This window comes from Octopus sinensis, linkage group LG6 (genome assembly GCF_006345805.1).
Source record: "Octopus sinensis linkage group LG6, ASM634580v1, whole genome shotgun sequence".
Taxonomy (NCBI): domain Eukaryota; kingdom Metazoa; phylum Mollusca; class Cephalopoda; order Octopoda; family Octopodidae; genus Octopus; species Octopus sinensis.
In genome coordinates this window covers 47,001,088-47,021,633 of record NC_043002.1, presented here as the reverse complement: position 1 = coordinate 47,021,633, position 20,546 = coordinate 47,001,088, and the positions used below count along the sequence as shown (strand labels likewise).

Here is a 20,546-nt window from a genome sequence, read left to right as displayed (position 1 = left end):
AAAGGATCTCGACACCCTGCCAGTGCTTCGATGATAGATCCTTTCTCGTTACAATTGGTGACCCCTAGTTGAGAAAAAGAACAGGATAGAAAAAGACACAGCGAACAGGTTTTTTGGGGCCGAAGAGCGCGGAAATTCACATTTATTTTCCTATTTTCTCCTTTTCAGCACGGCGAGGTGGGTCAAATAGCCTTATTCATCGCACACAGTACAAAAAAAAAAAAAAAAACAAAGAAAAAAGAAAACACACACACATTCATTTTTTTTTCCTTTTCTGTATTTTGTTTTCCTTGTACACACCTATTCCTTTTTTTTGCTACCCACGAGGTGCACACACAAACACAATTTTCAATTGCCTTCTCGGTTCCACGTGTTCTCTCTCCGTTTCTCGACCATACCTTCTGCCCCCTTCTCACAGACTCCTTCCGACAAAGGCATGGCTTCAGGTTTGCCTTCATTTACGGGGGATGCGGGGCTGTGGTTTGCACAGGTGGAGTCACACTTTGCCGCGCATACCATTCCGCCACAACAGCAGTTACATCTACTGTTTTCAAGTTTGCCCTCCCGGCTCGCAACATCGGTCAGGGATCTCATTGTGAGTCCCCATCCTGACGCCACATATGCGTCAGTAAAGGCGGAGATCCTCCGTCGCAACACGCGCTCAGAGGAATGTCAGTTTAATGAACTGATGGCCGACGAGCAGTTAGGGGACAGAACTCCATCCCAATTTCTGCGCCATCTAAGAGAGCTAAGCGGCAACGCCGCTGACGCGCCGCTCTTACGCAAGATATTTTTCTCAAGGCTGCCTGCCCACGTGCAGACAATGTTGGCCACGGCACTGGATGCTGTGTCTGTGGACCAGATCGCCACGATGGCCGACAAAGTGTTGGAGTTTTCGCGCCCATCTCCCTCGCGGGGCCTGTACGCATGCACAGAGCCCCCTCCGACGAACGATAAACTGGCCGAGAACATCGACGCGCTTACGCGGAGGATCGATGATCTGTGCCGTGCGATCGGACGCCAATCTCGTAGTCGCAGTAGCTCTATTTCCCGCAGTCGGAGTGACTCTGTTTCTCGTTCCGGCTGGTGCTGGTACCATTCGAGATATGCCGAGAAGGCAGATCGGTGTACCCAGCCGTGCACTTTCAAGCCCTCGGAAAACTAAATCCGGAGGAGGTGAGCACGTCACCTTCTTCCATCTCGTTTCCCAAACATCGTGCATTCTATGTAAAAGATCTGGTGTCGAAGACATTCTTCATGGTAGACACCGGTTCCTGTTGCAGCATCTGGCCCCTTCGTCTGGCTGCAGACAAGCCGAAGCGCTCTTCGATTGTCTTGCATGCTATTGACTCGTCTCCCATAACCACTTACGGTCAGATTTCGCTGCGCCTCAACCTCAACCTTCGCCGAGACTTTCGATGGGTTTTCGTCATCGCTGACATCCCACATCCTATTCTCGGCGCTGATTTCCTGGATAGGTTTAACCTTTTGGTGGATGTCAGGCGTCGGAGGCTTCTTGATAGCACGACGTCGCTCTCTACACCGACTGGGAGTTCCACCACTGCGGTCCTTAGCCCGACATTCTTTGTTGCCACCTCTGGAGACCCTTTTCACTCTCTTTTGGTTTCATTTCCGGAGCTAGTGGACATTGCCTTTAAACCGGAAAATCCTACCCACTCGACCCTCCATTTCATCACCACCAATGGGCCACCTGTATTCTCACGCCCCCGGCGCCTAGCGCCAGACCGACTTAAAACGGCCAGAGCCGAGTTTGAGCACATGCTTCAACTTGGCATTATACGCCCCTCCACCAGCCCATGGGCATCTCCCCTTCATTTGGCGCGAAAGGGCGAGTCTGATTTTCGCCCGGTTGGAGACTATCGACGCCTCAATGCCGTCACAATAGCCGATCGCTATCCGATTAGAAATCTCCGGGACTTTACAGCAAATCTCCATGGTTGTACCATTTTTTCGAAGGTCGATCTGATACGCGCTTACCACCAAATACCGGTCAACCCAGCCGACGTTCCAAAAACTGCAATCACTACCCCGTTTGGGTGTTTTGAGTTTTTGTACATGAGTTTCGGTTTGCGGAATGCTACTAGCACCTTCCAGCGTTTCATTGATGAGGTTGTCCGCGGTCTTGATTTTGTGTTTGCCTATGTCGAGGACATACTCATTGCGAGCGACACACGAGAAAATCATCTCCGGCACCTTTCTCAACTCTTCCAGCGTCTTCGCGCGTATAGCATACGCATAAACCCCGACAAGTGTGTTTTCGGACGCTCTTCCCTAGATTTTCTAGGGCATCATATTGATTCGACTGGAATCAGCCCCCTCTCGTCAAAAGTCGATGCCATTCAACGCATCGCACCCCCCACTTCCTTGCGCCAGCTCAGGCATTATCTAGGGATGGTCAATTTCTACCGACGCTTCATTCCCGGTTGTGCAGATAAGCTGCTACCTCTCACCAGGCTGTTAAAGGACTCTCCTAGAAAGGACAGTCAAGTCACCCTCTCTGTTGAGGCAGTGACAGCCTTTGAGTCCATTAAGAAGGAGCTGGCTTCTGTTTCTTTGCTTGCACATCCAGTTCCTGGTGCTTCTCTCTTTTTGACTGTGGACGCATCGGACACTGCGATTGGCGCTGTGTTACAACACACAGTGGATGACCATGTTCGACCTCTAGCCTTCTTTTCCCGTCAACTGCAACCAGCTGAACGACGATACAGCACCTTTGATCGTGAGCTCCTAGCGATCTATCTATCGGTTCGTCATTTCCAGCATCAACTTGAAGGGCGAGATTTTGTGATCTATACGGATCACAAGCCCCTTACGTTTGCCCTGTTTTCAAAAACGGACAAACTCTCACCCCGTGCTTTTCGGCACCTGGATTTTATCTCTCAATTTACTAGCAACATTCGACACATACCTGGAAAAGAGAACGTTCCTGCTGACGCTCTCTCTCGCCTTCCAGTTTGCGCCCTTTCGTCTCCTGCTGCTATCGACTTAGCTGCCATATCGCAGGAGCAGCCACCTTTGGCGTCGTTAGATTTAACTTCTCCCAAGTTCTCCTGTTGCCAGTTTTCCTACCTTCCGCTTCCGTCAGCCGAAGGCACCATTCTTTGTGACACTTCAACTGGATCTCCCAGGCCACTGGTGCCTGAGACCCATCAACGCTCAGTGTTTGAAGCACTGCACTCCTTATCACATCCTGGCATCGCTGCCACCCTCAAACTAATCACTGCTCGGTTTTTCTGGCCGAATATGCGTCGCACAATTACTTGTTGGACACGCACCTGCTCCAAGTGTCAACGATCCAAGATTCAACGGCACGTTCGTGCCCCGCTTGGACAATTCCCCCCACGGAGGCCCGTTTTCGCCATGTCCACATCGATCTGGTTGGACCATGGCCTGTGAGTCGCGGGTTCTCTTATCTATTAACTTGTGTCGATCGTTTCTCCCGCTGGCCAGAAGCCATTCCGATAGCAGACATTTCTGCTGAGACTGTTGCGCGAGCTTTCGTTTCAAACTGGATTTCTCGCTTCGGAGTCCCGTCCCGATTGACAACTGATCGTGGACGACAGTTTGAGGCCTCGCTATTTCGCGAATTGTCGCGAATTTTGGGTATGCACCATATCCACACCACAAGCTACCATCCAGCGTCTAATGGATTGGTTGAGCGGTTCCATAGACAGCTCAAGGCCGCTCTTCGTGCCTCTTCGGACCCACAGTCCTGGATCGAATTTCTGCCCATTGTGCTTCTCGGCTGTCGGACTGCTGTCAAGGCAGACCTGGGGTTTTCTGCTGCAGAGCTGCTGTATGGTACCACACTGGCATTGCCCGGTACGATGTTGGTGCCAGACACTTCCCCGCCCCATGATCCGGCGACCTATGTCACCAGACTGCGGGAATATTTTTCAAACCTTCCGCCCATGCTTCCCAGAAAGCAATCTCCACCGTCCCATCTTCCACCGGATATGAACACCTGGTCGCATGTTTTTGTTCGGGACGATTCTGTGAAGGGCCCACTTGTTTCTCCCTATAAAGGACCTTTTCGTGTGCTTTCTCGCACACCAAAGGTTTTCACGATTGAGATAAATGGTCGTTCGGAGACCGTTTCCGTGGACCGTTTAAAAAAGGCACATTTTGAGACGTCTTCATCTTTTGATGACAACCTTGACACACCCACCTATGCACCTTTAACAACACTTTCACCTGCACAAACGCCTTCACCTGCACAAACGCCTTCACCTGCACAAACGCCTTCACCTGCACAAACACCTTCACCGGCTCCTACAACACCACCCTCGCCGTCAACGGGTGCCCCGAGCACACCGTATGTTACAAAATCGGGCAGAACAGTGCATTGGCCCAAGAAACTTTCAAAAACAATTTACATTTAACTTTAAAATGTTTCTTATTGTATAATAGTATGTACCAAGTCTTCTGGGGGATCGGCAAGCCTTCTGTTTTCTGCAGCACCACCACAATATTCTGGTTGCCGTACTTCGCACTCGGAGGGGAGCCCTGTAGTGATGCTACAGTGTAGGGTTCGGCGCGCATGCGCAGAATGGGACTACTTCCGGGTGGCCACCGGAAGTCTTCCCCATGCGCATGTGCGGGAAAACATCTCTCGAGCCCGCGAACCTCAAATCGCTCTCTTCGGCTCAAGACAGCACTGCGATCGGTCACGGTTTTCCTGGCTCTGACAGCCACACACCAACTTCAACCAACTTCAACCAACCTCAACGACCAACACCAGCAGTATATCAGAGGCTGTCTATTCCCCCATCAGACAACGTACAACCATGAATCAATAAACCAAGTTGTCTGTTCACCTTTAACCTGAGTTTCGTCTGTTTGTTTTCTACAAGAATTTTTGTATGTGACTAGAAAGGATCTCGACACCCTGCCAGTGCTTCGATGATAGATCCTTTCTCGTTACACTAGTTTCTTCTCACAGATATGCTATGGAACGTAGCAGTTGTTCTTGCTAAATAGTAGGGTAACTTATAAGGATTGTATGCAAATTGTACGAAGAATAACATTGTCTTTCAACTTCAGAAAACGTCAAAGATAACAGCAGCCACAATTTTCTCAAATCACAACCTGCTGTATTGTCAAATGAACTCACTTCTACAAAAAATGCTAAAAGACGCTAAATATGAGAAAAATTACTTTTTTTAAAAAAGAAATGTTGCTAAGCCTTTACTTCTATATTTGGATCAGCAATAGTCTAAGCAATTAAATCCTTTAGGATATCCAGTACTGGTATTTTGTTTGTGAGTTAGATATCTGTCCACTTTGCGAATTTTATTTAGTATTGCTTTAAGAAAACCACAATTTTCTCAGTACTTATATCGTTTTAGAAAAAACAGCTCAAAAAGCTTTTAAGTTGTATTTCCTTATTTTATTTTGACAACTTACAGGCTACTGAATAATCTTCCTACTTTAATATTTGAATTTGGTAATATTAAGAGATTAGGAATAAGTACTGCCATGTCTCTAGTCTCTAAAGGAATCTTCACTATTAACATCTTAAAATTTTCTATCCAAAATTTTTCAGTATAAGTTAGTATTTAAACAAATGAATGCTATTATATTTTAATTAGATACTTTATGCATTATTATTATTTAAATTCTTTGATTCCTAAAGAGAAATGATTGAATTATTTACATGTTTCAAAACTTTTCTACAAAAAAACCCATGATGATCTTCAGTAGGTTATATTTCCCTTGTAATCATGGTCTGAGCTTTTTGCAAAGGAAAACGAGTATTTTGAGATGTTTTCCTAATATTTTCCTTTAAATAGCTGTCATCATCTTCATAAGCATCATTTCTGTTACTTTTCTCTCAAGTTTGTACCAAATTAGGTTTAGGATCCAAAAATTCAATATAAGAAATAAGATTAAGAGGATCTAGTCTGCTAACAAGCAGACTAGATCAAATGAGAAGAATTTTTAAATATCTTAGTTTATCCATTAAGTTTGATTAAAAAAGGGTTAAAATTCGATGTAAAAGTAAAAATTATAATACATTTCATATAACAGCTGAGCAGTAAAGTATTTATCTCTTGTATACATAATTTTAAAGTGAGTTTGTTATTCAAGCTCCTGATTCAAAATTATATTATACATAGTACATTCAATTCGTAACTGTCTAGTTGCACAAATGTTTAAAATCTGTATCTTTACTAACAATATATAATTGGCTATAAGCCATTTTTCTAGCTAATGAAGAAAGTTTAATTTCTACTGCCCAAAATTCTAAGTTTCTAAAGAGAGATTCACCCAGTGGCGGCTCATATATAGGCACTGCGGAACTGCAGCACCCCCTGTTTCTACTCCATATTATCAATAGCATTCAATATAATGAGTCCTTTTTCAAAAATACTGATTTCAGCTTAAGCGATAGGACACCCTCTTGAATTTTATGATGATCCTTTTTTGTCAGTTGAAGAATTAGCAAGCAAGCTCAATTCAAGCCATTCAATTGTTCACCACCATCTTCAACAGCTTGGAAAGGTGCCCAAACTCAGAAAATGAGTTCCCTGTGATTTGACAAAAGTCAACCAAAAATCACAAGTGGACATCTGCTCATCTCTTCACTTTCCTGAACTTATCTCGCTCTTTTTGACCAGATTAGTGATGGAAAATATATTTTTATGAAAATTTTAAGTGATGCAGGCAATGGCTTAGTTGTGGAGAACAGGCTAAGCCACAACCCAATTTTAATGTATATTAAGGACATACTGGAAAATTGGGTTTACTAAAAGCGTTCAATGCAAAATAAAGACTGAGTAGTATGAAAAAATAGTAGATATGGTGAGTGTTTGATGGATAGTTTTCAGATTTGCATTAAAATACCATCAAATATTAATTTTGGTTTCCTAATTATTCTGCTTACTTATTATTATGTTAAACTTGAAAGTTTTGATTATCTTATGATAGTAATTAATTAGGATTTCATTTATTTTATTTAAAAGATTATCATCTTTTAGTAATATTTGAATAGATCCATACAAAGTCAACATTCGCACCAGTAACTGTTTTTTGTTAGTGTAACACTTCTAATACTCAAGTTTGGAGTCAATACCTCTTGAATTCAAACACCAAATGTGATTGGCCAACAATGTCAAATGTACCAATTTAGAATTAGTGAATAAATCTTTATGAATCTACTTTTGAAGGTATGACGCCTATGTTGTGTAAACTATAATTTCCCTTAAATAATTCTCATTAAGAGGATATCTTTTAGCAACTCTACAACTACAGGAACATAAATTAATGCTAGAGAGATAGAAGGAATCACCCCAGAGTTAGAAATATCAATTTTCCTCCAGAAATAAGGAAAATCCAAGAGAATATATTTAGCCCTCAGCAAAGGAACTTGAAACATGTAAATACACCTAATATGCTCAGACAGTAACGCCAGTCTTCTAACAATTCAAATATAATTAGTAACACTGACAATCCACTTCAATGTAATTAGAATGAACATTTTTTAGACTCAGACCACAGAAACAGGAGTACACGTTAGAACAAACATACAAGAAAAACCCCAAGTAATAAACATATCGAAGAAAACTTTTTCAATAACAACAAAAACAATCAACATACTAGCAAAGAGACTAAAATCTACCCCAACCCCACACAGATCTAATCAGACTGAAATCAAAGATGATATGGAATTTTGCAGGAAATTGTGATTTATAGAAGCATTACTTAATTATAATAACAATAATAATTCACTTGTTAAAAACAAAAGCAATTATCTTCCTTGCAAAAGGGTAGGAATAAAACATTCAATGACTTTTGTGACCACATTTTTAATTTCTTCTATAATACCTATTTCTTTACTACCCACAAGAGGCTAAACACAGAGAGGACAAACAAGGACAGGTGAACGGATTAAGTCGATTATATTGACCCCGGTGCATAACTGGTACTTATTTAATCGACCCCGAAAGGATGAAAGGCAAAGTCGACCTCGGCGGAATTTGAACTCAGAACGTAGTGGCAGACGAAATATCACTAAGTATTTCACCCGGCGTGCTAGCGTTTCTGCCAGCTCGCTGCCTTATTTCTTCTATAATACATTACACAAAGTATTTACTCAAACCACAGAACAACTGAATGGAAAAACCAATAAAGGAAGTGCTGTAGTACTGATGGACACAGAATGCTACAAAGACTTAGTACTGTCCGTGCTAGAAAATGATTCCTATATAACAAATTTTTAATTGAAACCTAGTCTTCTCTATGCATATCCCATGAGAGAATTGAGAATATTCTACACAATGAACTTGGTATGGTGAAGGTTTTTGCTTGGTGAGTGCCATGTCTTTTGACACCTGATCAAAAGCACATCTTTGAACATTCCCTAAACCAGGATGAGTGTCGGCTTCATCACTTTCAGCCAGAGACAATCCATACAATGGAAATGCCCCTCCTCACCTACAGGGAAGCTGATGGCCTTTGTTTATTAGAATCCAAAAGGCATTGTGTTTATTTAGTATCTTCAAAAGACCCGCACCATCAATGGAGGGTACTATGCCAATTTGCTGAGGCAGTCATGAAAGGCTATCAAGACCAAACACCCAGGAAAACTGATGAAAGGGATCTTGTTTCATGAGGACAATGCTCCAGCACACAAGTCCTTGCTTTCAATGGCTGCTGTGCATGACTGTGGCTTTGAACTGGTGGATCACCCTCCCTATTCTCCTGATTTGGCCCCATCAGACAATCATCTGTTCCTCAACATGGAAAACATTCATTGTTTCTAGGATTGTGGATAGAAATATAGGGTTGTATGTTTAAATTGGGTGTATTATTTTTTTATTTCCATTATTGTCTGGATATCACTTGTCTTCATACATTTTATCCCCTCATCTCTCAGCTAATATGGTTTTAAGTTCATAAAGTCATAGTCCCCCAGGTATTTTTATTAGACACTATTGTGAAAATCCTGGGCTGCATTCAGCTGCAATGTCAGCTATGGTATGGTTTCTATGGCTGAATGCCCTTTCTTGGGCCAACCACATTACACAGTGTACGGGGAGCTTTTACATGCAATCAGCACTAGTGAGGTCAGGTAATTTGTAAGGCAAGAAAGTACAGTTGAAGGAAGAAGGAAAAGGCCCCCATGACTAAATAGGAAGTAGAGGTGTTATGAGTTTAACATGTTTTTGGTGGCATGAGTTAAATAGTAGGTATTACTCTGAGTCTGTGGATTTATAATAGATGTTGGTTTCAATTTGCTTATTGACTTTTTTTTTTTTTGAAATATCAAAAAATGGAAGTTTTTCCTTGCAATGTTCCATTGTGAATTGAATGTAAGTATTTTTCCATTCAACAATGTTTTAAACTCAAATCAGGCTGATGAAGATACTCTCATGGAATGTGACCAAATTAAGTTTATTTTTCAAAATAGTACCCATTGTGGCCCACACACTTCTTCCATTGGTGTTGCAGTGCTTGGATTTCATGGGTGAAGAAGCTTTCATCCTGTTGGTTAAAAAAGTCATCAACAGTAGATATGATATCATCATCACTATGATACTGGTGTTTTTTTCATGTTGAGGAGCAGAAGATAGTCAGATGGGGCCAAATCAGGAGAATAGGGAGGGTGATCAACCAGTTCAAAGCCACAATCACGCACAGCAACCATTGAAACCTGTGTATTGGTACATTGTCCTGATGAAACATGATCCATTTCATCAGTTTTCCTGGTTATCTATTTCTTTTATCATCATCATCATCATTTAATGTTCAATTTCCATACTAGCATGAGTCGGACAGTTTGACAGAGTCGGGAGAGTTGCTGGGCTGCATTGAGCTGCAGTGTCAGCTATGGTATGGCTTCTATGGCTGAATGCCCTTTCTTGGGCCAACCACATTACTCAGTGTACAGGGAGCTTTTTCATGCAACCAGCACTAGTGAGGTCAGGTAATTTGTAAAGCAAGAAAGTACAGTTGAAGGAAGAAGGAAAAAGGCCCCATGACTAAATAGGAAGTAGAGGTGTTATGAGGTGGGAGGTGGTTGAAGGTCAAGTGTTGTGGTATTAAAATGCATGACAGAAAACAGCTGAGTTGCTTTGCTGTAGAGAAGATACATGGCTACCCAACTACATCATATAGTGGTAGGTGAGAGTTGCTATGTATTCATTTATTTTTAGTTGTTTTATGTTGCATTTTGATTTGAAATGAAGTGTGTTATTGGAGAAGGACTGTTTGTGTATGAACATATATGGGTGAGTGAAGGAGATGGAATGACAGAAGTCAAGTATGATGATTCACATACACACACACATAACAGAAGTAAATAGACATCCCATAAAACATCAGTTTGTTTATTATAACTTGTAAAGGTTTATATTTTTTTATGTTTCAGGTTCTATATGTTTAATCATGCCACATACAAAAGAAGCCTTGGAACTGTCTGAATTTCAAAGAGGCTGTATTGTGGGTCATTCTGAAGGTGGACATAGCATAAAATCACAGAAAACCTTGGGATCCCACTTTCTACAGTCAATAGAGTGATTGTGCAATTCACCAGAGAGGGGAAGGAGTCCACATCACCTCACCCAGATTGACCAGGGCCCTCTGACAGGACCCTTCTCTTTGATAAGAGAAGTGTAGAAAACAATCCTCATTGCAAGACCTCTGACATAGTAGAGCAAGTTGATGTCAGTCCCAAAACAGCTGTCAGGTATCTCCACAAACTTGGTTATTATGGCAGGGCAGCAAGACGAAAGCCACTTCTTCAACCAGCCAACATCAAGTTGAGTAAAGTTTTGGCCAGTGAGATGATGGAGAGACCACTAATATTTTGGGACACTGTTATATTCTCTGATGAATACAGATTTGCTGTATTTCCTGACAGTGGTCGAGTGTTGGCCTGAAGATTCAGTGATCAAGAACGTGATGTGAAAAGATTGCAACCAACAATGAAACATGGCAGTTATTCTGTGATGATCTGAGGAGCAATTTGGAGCAATGGTTGATCAGAGCTGGTGGAGTGTGAGGGAAACATAAACTCAGATAAATATGTGTCCATATTGCAGAAAGGACTCCTTCCAATCTTCTCTAGTGGTGAAATGATTAAAGAAGACTTTTTATTTATGGAAGATGGGGCTGCTTGTCATGGCTAAAATGACCCAAAATTTGTTGAATGAGAATGGCACTAAAAAGCTTCTATGGTCAAGCCAGTCACCAGATATGAACCTATTAAATACCTCTGGGGCATAATGGATAGGAAACTTCATAAAAAGAACAAGAAAACATCTTCAAAGCCAGATCTTTTGAGATTACTGCACAAAACTTGGCAAGGAATTCTGTAAGAGAATATTCGTCATCTGATCAGTAACATGCCTAATAGGGTCCTTGCATTGAAAAATGCAAAGGGCATGTCTACTAAATATTAAAAATCCACACTATAACAATTAATAAATAATTTGAATGTATAATTTCAGATTTAAATAAATGAGTATAAGGGTGTCTATTTACTTCTGTCATGTCTGTATATGTGTATGCGTATATATATATATATATATAATATATATATATATATAATATATATATATATATAAAAGAAAATGAGATGACAAAGAAATAAATGATTATCTTATGAACTTCATTAGCACACACTCATACTACACACACACACACACACACACACACACACACACACACATATACGGATGTGTCTATAAGTTAGTATAGTTAATTATGTTTATGTAGATAAATGTGTGCCTGGAATTAATGATGGGGTTAGAAGCTGTGGCTAATGGAATAATGGAAACAAGTAATTAATTGAATTTGAATCCAAGGTTGAAATACATTTCTTTGCTATTAATAGCAGCTTGTTACTGAATCTTAAAACCAGAGAAAATATATGGGACATAAAATACAAAATCTAGAGGGAGAGAAAATTAGATGGTATGAAAACATAGCAAATGAAAATGAGGGTTACAGGAGATAATGAAGGGGGAAATTTTGAACAGGTATGGAGATCTGAATATGTGTCCGAGTGATAGTGGGGGTGAGGCAGAGGATTTGTGATATATTTGTTTATTATTCATCATACGTGTGTGTGTATGTATCTATATGTTTGTATAGCTAATTGTGGGTGAGTGAATGTGTGCATGTGCATGCATGTATTTGAGTGGCTGTGTGGAATATAGTGGAAGTTATTAAGGATAGCTAATTGGATAATGGAATCGAGTAAATAATTATAATTAAACTCGAAATGTGTGTGTGTGTGTGTAGCTAGCTAGCTTGATAGACAGACAGACAAACAGATAGATAGGATGGATGGATATTGTTTATAATATCAGCTAATGGTAGCTCGCCTCTTGGAATCTTAAACCTAAGGTTCAAATGCCTGGGTTTGTATGAAATGAACAATATATAATGGTTCGATGTGAGTGGAGAAAAACACGAAAAAGACTCAGTAAAGGGATTTTAAATAAGTGTGGAAATATAAATGTGTGTGTAATGAAGGAGAGAAGTGTCTTCTACCATAACTCTGGGCCAACCAATACCTTGTGAGGAAATTTGGTAGACTAACATTGAAAGAAGCCTAATGTGTGTGTGTGTGCATGCGCATGTATGTGTGTGAATTTTTCCAATACTAAACTGACCTATGGCTCTTGACAGTGATGTTACCGTTCTTGGGTGCAATACAACTGGTGATGTTTGTTGACATTTCTTATCAACAAATCATCCACAAGGTTTATGCTTCTGAATTACCCTGGAATAAAAATCCTTTATTTGAAAAACAGGTAAAGGTTGACAACATGAAGTGCTTCTAGCTGCCAAAATCTTGTCTCGTTTTTTTCTCATCAAAGACATGCAAGCATAAAAAAGACCTTGTCCATCCCTCATGAATTCTGACATTTAAATTCTAGTTTTGAGGTTCAAATGAAAACAAAACAATAGACACAAATAAATGGGAACTTGAATAACTTCATGAAGAAATAAGTGTGCCTAGAGATAAATTTATGCACAAATATATACATACATGCATATATACACAAGTGTATATATGAGAAAGTAGATGATACATACATGTAGACACATATACATGCAAATATGCAAGAAAACTTATAAGTACCCATATTTGTATAATAATATATAATCAACCACTACAGTGTCCAGTCTTTGTTGTGGTATGATGGTTTGTGTGCCTCAGTGGCAGAGATATTTACAAAGTGGTATCAAAAATTTCCTGGACTAGTTCTGTAGTGCACCAAGAGATGATAGCACACAGCTGCACGTGCAGTGACAGCCAGCAATGACCTTCATAATCCAGTGTGCTAAGTGACATCACTGTGTTTAGTTTGCAAGTTGTGAAATTTGTGTTTTTGTGATCACGTGTATGCTGTAGTCTGTGATTTTGTCTTGGACAGGAACAAAGAGCCAACATGAAATTTTGCAATAAACTTGCGAAGTCTGCTACAGAGACTTTGAACATGCTTCAATAAGCTTACAGTGATGTGGCAATGGGTTGTACACAATGTTTTGAGTGGCACAGTTGCTTGAAAAGCAGAAGAGTGTCCCTGGAAGGCAGTAAATAACCTGGAAGAACTGCCACAGGTGTCACCCCCAAAAATGTAGTATTTACTTTTCTACTCTTTTACTTGTTTCAGTCATTTGACTGCAGTATGCTGGAGCACCACCTTTAGTCGAGCAAATCAACCCCAGGACTTATTCTTTGTAAGCTTAGTAATTATTTTATTGGTCTCTTTTGCCAAACAGCTAAGTTACGGGGATGCAAACACACCAGCATTGGTTATCAAGCGATGTTGGGGTGACAAACACACACACACACACATATATATATATATATAAATATATACGACGGACTTCTTTCAGTTTCCATCTACCAAATCCACTCAAAAGGCTTTGGTCGGCCCAAGGCTATAGTAGAAGACACTTGCCCAAGGTGCCACGCAGTGGGACTGAACCCGGAATCATGTGGTTGGTAAGCAAGCTACTTACCACACAGCCACTCCTACACTTATATTGTGCATTGAGAATTCATCCTCCAGAGCCAGACCATCAAACAAGAGTTCTACTGCAATGTTTTGAAGCATTTGAGTGGGGACATTCAACAAAAGCAACTGGATCTATGGAGCATGAAAAATTGGATCTTCATAATGACAATGCACCCTGTCACTGAAACTCATGAGTTTCTCGCTAAAAACGACATGGTATCACTTCTGCACCCACCCTATTCACCCAATTTAGCACCAACAGACTTCTATCTCTTTCCCAAGATGAAAATGCAGCTCAAAAGTCACTGTTTTAACACCTTTTTTGAGATCAAGAGTGAATTACAGAAGGTTCTCAGCTCATTTACAGAAAACAACTTCCACGCTGGATTCCAAAAGTGGCAGGAATGCCAGGACCAGTGTATTGCTGCATCAGGTGACTATTCCAAAGAAGATGATGTTAAAACTTTAGTAAATAAGATATTTTTTATTAAACATAACTAGTCTGAGAACTTTTTGGTACATTGTATGCCAATGGAGAACAAGCTCCTAGTAGGACATCCCATGCCAGACAGGTCAAAGGATAGAAACCAGACATACGGACCAGCTCTTCCCAGAGATAAAAAATGGTTTGCATCAGACCAACACCCCTACCTAGAAAACTTCTGTTACAGAAGCCTTGATGATAATTCAAAATCAACAAGATCTGGGAGAGGAAGCAGAAAAGATAACCCAGAGTGAAGAACAACAGAGAAAGGTCATTGATGGTCTATGCCGCATAGAGAGTGAAGAGCCAAAGTAAGTAATGAACACTCAGGCATGGACACAATTCATATATGGGTACAGTCAGAGCTGTGTGGTAAGAAGCTTACTTCCAAAACACATAGGTCCAGGTTCAGTCTCACTGCATGGCACCTTGGGCAAGTGTCTCAGGCCATCCAAAGCCTTGTGAGTGGATCTGGTAAACAGAAACTGGAAAAAGCTCATCGTATGTATATAGGTATATGTATGTATATATGTGTGTATGTGTGTGCGTGTGTGTGTCTGTGTGTGTGTGTGTGTCTGTGTCTGTTTGTCCCCTCCTGCCATCACTTGACAACTAATGTTGGTGTGTTTATGTCCCAGTAACTTCACAGTTTGGCAAAGACAAGTGATAGAATAAGTACTCGGCTTACAATGAATAAGTCCTGGGGCCAATTTCTTTTACTAAAACCCTTTCAAGTGATGCTCCAGCACAGCCACAGTCAAATGACTGAAACAAGTAAAAGAATAAAAGAATATACAGAAGTGTGTGTATGTGTGCGCACGTTTAAAATAATTGGCTAGGAATTCTTATATGTACAGGAAACACATAAAATACAAGTACACAACAGCACTTATGTGGGCTATAAAACAGGTGCAGCTATCAGCATGTATGCATTTTAATGGATCTCTTTTCAATTAATTACTCATTTCCATCATTATCCTATTAGCCACCCCTTCCAGCCCTACTACATTCCAAACAGATAGACACTCACACATACAGACAAACTCACATTCACCCACACACATCATTAACTATATTAACTTACAGAGGCACCTGCACACACACACACACAAACAAACACACTATGACCACTACTCCTTCCTTCCCACTCAAATACACACACATACACACAATAAAACATACAGCCATATAAGCATACTCATACTACACTTCCAAATGAAATACATCAAAACCTCAGTGCAAATTTAAAAACAAAGAAAGGAGTGGTTGTGTGGTAAGAAGCTTACTTCCAAGCCACATGGCTCTGGGTTCAGTCCCACTGTGTGGCACCTTGTATATATATATATATATGTATGTATGTGCATGGGTGCGTGTGTGTATGTGTATATATATATATGTATATATATATATGTATGTATATATATGTATATATATGTATACTCTTTACTCTTTACTCTTTTACTTGTTTCAGTCATTTGACTGCGGCCATGCTGGAGCACCGCCTTTAGTCGAGCAACTCGACCCCGGGACTTATTCTTTTGTAAGCCCAGTACTTATTCTATCGGTGTCTTTTGCCGAACCGCTAAGTGACGGGGACGTAAACACACCAGCATCGGTTGTCAAGCAATGCTAGGGGGACAAACACAGACACACAAACACACACACACATACATATATATATACATATATACGACGAGCTTCTTTCAGTTTCCATCTACCAAATCCACTCACAAGGCATTGGTCGGCCCAGGGCTATAGCAGAAGACACTTGCCCAAGATGCCGCGCAGTGGGACCGAACCCAGAACCATGTGGTTGGTTAGCAAGCTACTTACCACACAGCCACTCCTGCGCCTATTTGTATATATTTTTATTTTTATTTTATTCTATCTAGTTTCAGCTCACGAGCTGTGGCCATGCTGGGGCATCGCCATTTAATAAATATGGAACGCTTCACGAATTTGCATGTCATCCTTGCACAGGGGCCATGCTAATCTTTCTGTATCGTTCCAATTTTAGTATATGTACTGCCGAAGCAGTATATATATATATATATATATGTATGTATGTGCATGGGTGCGTGTGTGTATGTGTATATATATATATATATATATGTATATATATATATGTATGTATATATATGTATATATATGTATACTCTTTACTCTTTACTCTTTTACTTGTTTCAGTCATTTGACTGCGGCCATGCTGGAGCACCGCCTTTAGTCGAGCAACTCGACCCCGGGACTTATTCTTTTGTAAGCCCAGTACTTATTCTATCGGTGTCTTTTGCCGAACCGCTAAGTGACGGGGACGTAAACACACCAGCATCGGTTGTCAAGCAATGCTAGGGGGACAAACACAGACACACAAACACACACACACATACATATATATATACATATATACGACGAGCTTCTTTCAGTTTCCATCTACCAAATCCACTCACAAGGCATTGGTCGGCCCAGGGCTATAGCAGAAGACACTTGCCCAAGATGCCGCGCAGTGGGACCGAACCCAGAACCATGTGGTTGGTTAGCAAGCTACTTACCACACAGCCACTCCTGCGCCTATTTGTATATATTTTTATTTTTATTTTATTCTATCTAGTTTCAGCTCACGAGCTGTGGCCATGCTGGGGCATCGCCATTTAATAAATATGGAACGCTTCACGAATTTGCATGTCATCCTTGCACAGGGGCCATGCTAATCTTTCTGTATCGTTCCAATTTTAGTATATGTACTGCCGAAGCAGTATATATATATATATATATATATATATATATATATATACTTTGATACTTTGATACTTTGATAGGTTTCGGCCATTATTGGCCCAGGCCATGTCTAACTTAATAGCACCACATACATACATACATACATACATACATGTATATATATATATACAAATATATGTATGTATATACATATATATATATATACATATACATATATATATTACTCTTTTCTCTCATCAATAAATCAATAAATGTGTGTGTGTGTGTATGTATGTATGTGTGTGTGTGTAAGTGTGTGTATCTTTGTCTTGATATTGTACAATAGTTGTAAATGACCCTTGCCATCAGACAAGAATGCCATTTCCAATGTAAAAACATATCTAGCCATGAGGGAAATACTACTTTGCTAGAAAACATGAAAGTTGGCCAAAGGAATGGTATCTGGCTGTAGAGATTACAGAGATTAAAAATAATCATGGTTTTGAAGAATTTACTTTGTATTACCTCGAGATACAGTAACCTGTAGTATAATAATGAGAGAGAGAGAGCGGGGGGACCAGCCAGTAACTTAATTTTAATGAGGCTATATTGGCTCACAACCTTAAAAATTATCCTGTTGAAATAAACAAGCTTTGACTGAAAGCAGGAATGCGAGATACAAGATATAGGGCACTGGTATCTAAAACAATCAAGCAATGTGATGCGTCACTATTCTAATCAGAGGGAGCTTCAACTGTGAAGGGGCGTCCAGTAAGCTGGCAAAAACAGTATATTGTAATTAATAATTTAGTCTTAAAAAGTGTGAAAATGTATATATTGCCACAGAAAAAGCCATAAAAAATCAGTCAATATTTACGATTCTGCAAACAACCGGGACTACAAATGCTGAACCGCAAATAAGTAAGGGTATACTGTATATATATATATATATATATATATATATATACATATACATATGTATGTGTTTGTATGTCTGTGTTTATCCCCACCACCATCGCTTGACAACTGATGCTGGTGTGTTTACATCCCCGTAACTTAGTGGTTCAGCAAAAGAGACCACAACTTTTCTCTCAAGCTACTTACACTCTGTCAAGTATGCACACTGACGTTACACATCCATCGGAGCATACTGGCTTCATTCCTTGCAAGCTTCATTCCTCAGCAGTTATAGCCCATGTTTCACTGCCATGTAGCATGGCTGTTCATGCACATGTGTCATACAGTCTACCTTTTACTCTGAACAAGAGGCGCTTTGGAACCAGCAGAGGTAAAAGCTCTCTGAACTTTTCCCAGGCTATTCTTATTCTAGCAGCTACACTTTCAGAGCACCCCCAACCCCCACTACTGACTTGGTCACCTGGGTAATGAAAACTATCAACTACTTCTAGTTTTTCTCCCTGAAATATGGCAGAAGTTGTTCTCTGCACATTTTCAGTGTTTATTGCTCCTGAGCATCTGCCACATAGAAAAATTATCTTCCCAGTTAGCCTGCTTTTGATATTGCTGCACTTCTTATGTGTCCATAGCTTACACTGGGTACATCTTATAGAGTTTGTACCTATGCCTTTTCTACAGATCGAGCAGGGCCATCTACATGAAGGGATTTGTGGTCTGTCTGCTTTCTATTTATTAGGACTTTGGTTTTAGCTAGGTTGACTCTAAGGCCCTTCAATTCTTATCCTTGTTTCCACACCTGAAACTTCTCCTCTAGTTCTGCTAGTTACTCAGCAATTAGAGCAAAGTCGTCAGCATAGGGGAGCTCCCTGGGGCATCCTGTCTTGAATTCCTCTGTTATTGCCTGGAGGACTATGATATATAGGAGGAGCCTGATGACTCATCTCTTAAATATAGAACTGTATTAGTCTCCTTTCAGTTTCCATCTACCAAATCCTCTTACAAAGCTTAATTAGCTTGGGTTACAGGAAAAAACACTTGCCAAAGACGCCATACAACAGGACTGACTCGGAAATCACATGGTTATGAAATGAACGTCTAACTGGCTCAGCCATCCCTACATCTTTATTTACAACAGTTAAACCAGGCAATTTAGTATACTTAAATAACTTTGTGCAAATTGAAGGATAATTCAGGATAATTGTACATATTTGCACTTATTTCCATTGGCTAAAAAGACATGATGCAGGATTGGATATACTTTCATATAAAGATTTTTAAAGTATTTTATCTGTAAGACAAGTGTAGGATACAGTAAAATGATAAGTGTAAGATTATTTCCAACAATGGAGAGTTTGTCATAATTTTTCAATATCTCCTTTTCAAGTTGTAGTTAGATTTTTTATGGTAGATCCAATATCTGAAAGCAGTTTTATAAAGAGCCATATTAAACAGATGGTGAAAGCCATTTCAGAAAGTGAACACTGGCTACCACAGTGAAGTCAGCAAACTTGCTGAATCATCACCATACCAAACAAATATTTAGCTGCATTCCTTCCAGCTTTGTGTTCTGAGTTCAAATTATGCCAAGGTCGACTTTGCCTTTCATCCTTCTGAGGTCAATATAATTTCAAGCCTTGTGCCTATAGTAGAAAGTATTATCATTATTATTATTGAGTGAGAGAGCAGTGCATGCCATCAAGATGACACTGGGGTACAAATATACGAATCCTAAGATACTCATCATGACTACCTGTCTGATAAGGGTACATCAGGCACATGCATCATAACCATATGTCTGCGACATGGTGATTTCATATTAAGATAAACTGCACATGACCTTGCCGGTTGGGCCCAGTCGAATTGCCCATCCTGCTCAAAAGGTCCCTGAATAAGGTTTGTTTTAAGGATGATGAACAAAACACCCATGTTTCTAGAGGTGAATTATTCAAACCCCAAAGAATTCCTCTCAACACATGGTTATGATGCTTCTCCACTACTTCTGCTCATGATCAGCAATGCACATATTGTTTGCCCACTAAGGGACATGCTCAACAGGTTAAAGTCAAGCAACTGACAAGCAAATTTGTGGTATTGAGCAGAATATTTGCTGTAGCCCATTAGCATGCCGGGTGAAAGGCTTAGTAGTATTTCGTCTGCTGCTATGTTCTGTGTTCAAATTCTGCTTAGGTCAGTTTTACCTTTCATCCTTTCAGAGTCAATAAATTAAGTACCAGTTGAGTACTGGGGTCAATGTAATCGACTATTTCAGGCCTTGTGCCTATTGTAAGAAGGATTATTATTATCATTATTATTATTATTGTCTTTGCACAGCTTCTAATGCCAGTGATGTACTATGGTGTCAGCTGTTCACTACCAGTGAACTAAGGTACCACCCCTTATTTTTTGAGCACCATCCAGAGAATTCAAGC

General features: G+C 40.2%; 2 non-coding genes across 2 annotated transcripts; both read right to left on the bottom strand.

The window, feature by feature from the left end:
• Positions 1 to 16,419: 16,419 nt before the first annotated feature.
• Positions 16,420 to 16,523, bottom strand: LOC115213565. Its single transcript, XR_003881818.1, has one exon. It is a non-coding gene; the product is annotated as a U6 spliceosomal RNA (small nuclear RNA).
• A 612-nt stretch (positions 16,524 to 17,135) lies between these two features.
• LOC115213564 lies at positions 17,136 to 17,239 on the bottom strand. Its single transcript, XR_003881817.1, has one exon. It is a non-coding gene; the product is annotated as a U6 spliceosomal RNA (small nuclear RNA).
• Positions 17,240 to 20,546: the final 3,307 nt, after the last annotated feature.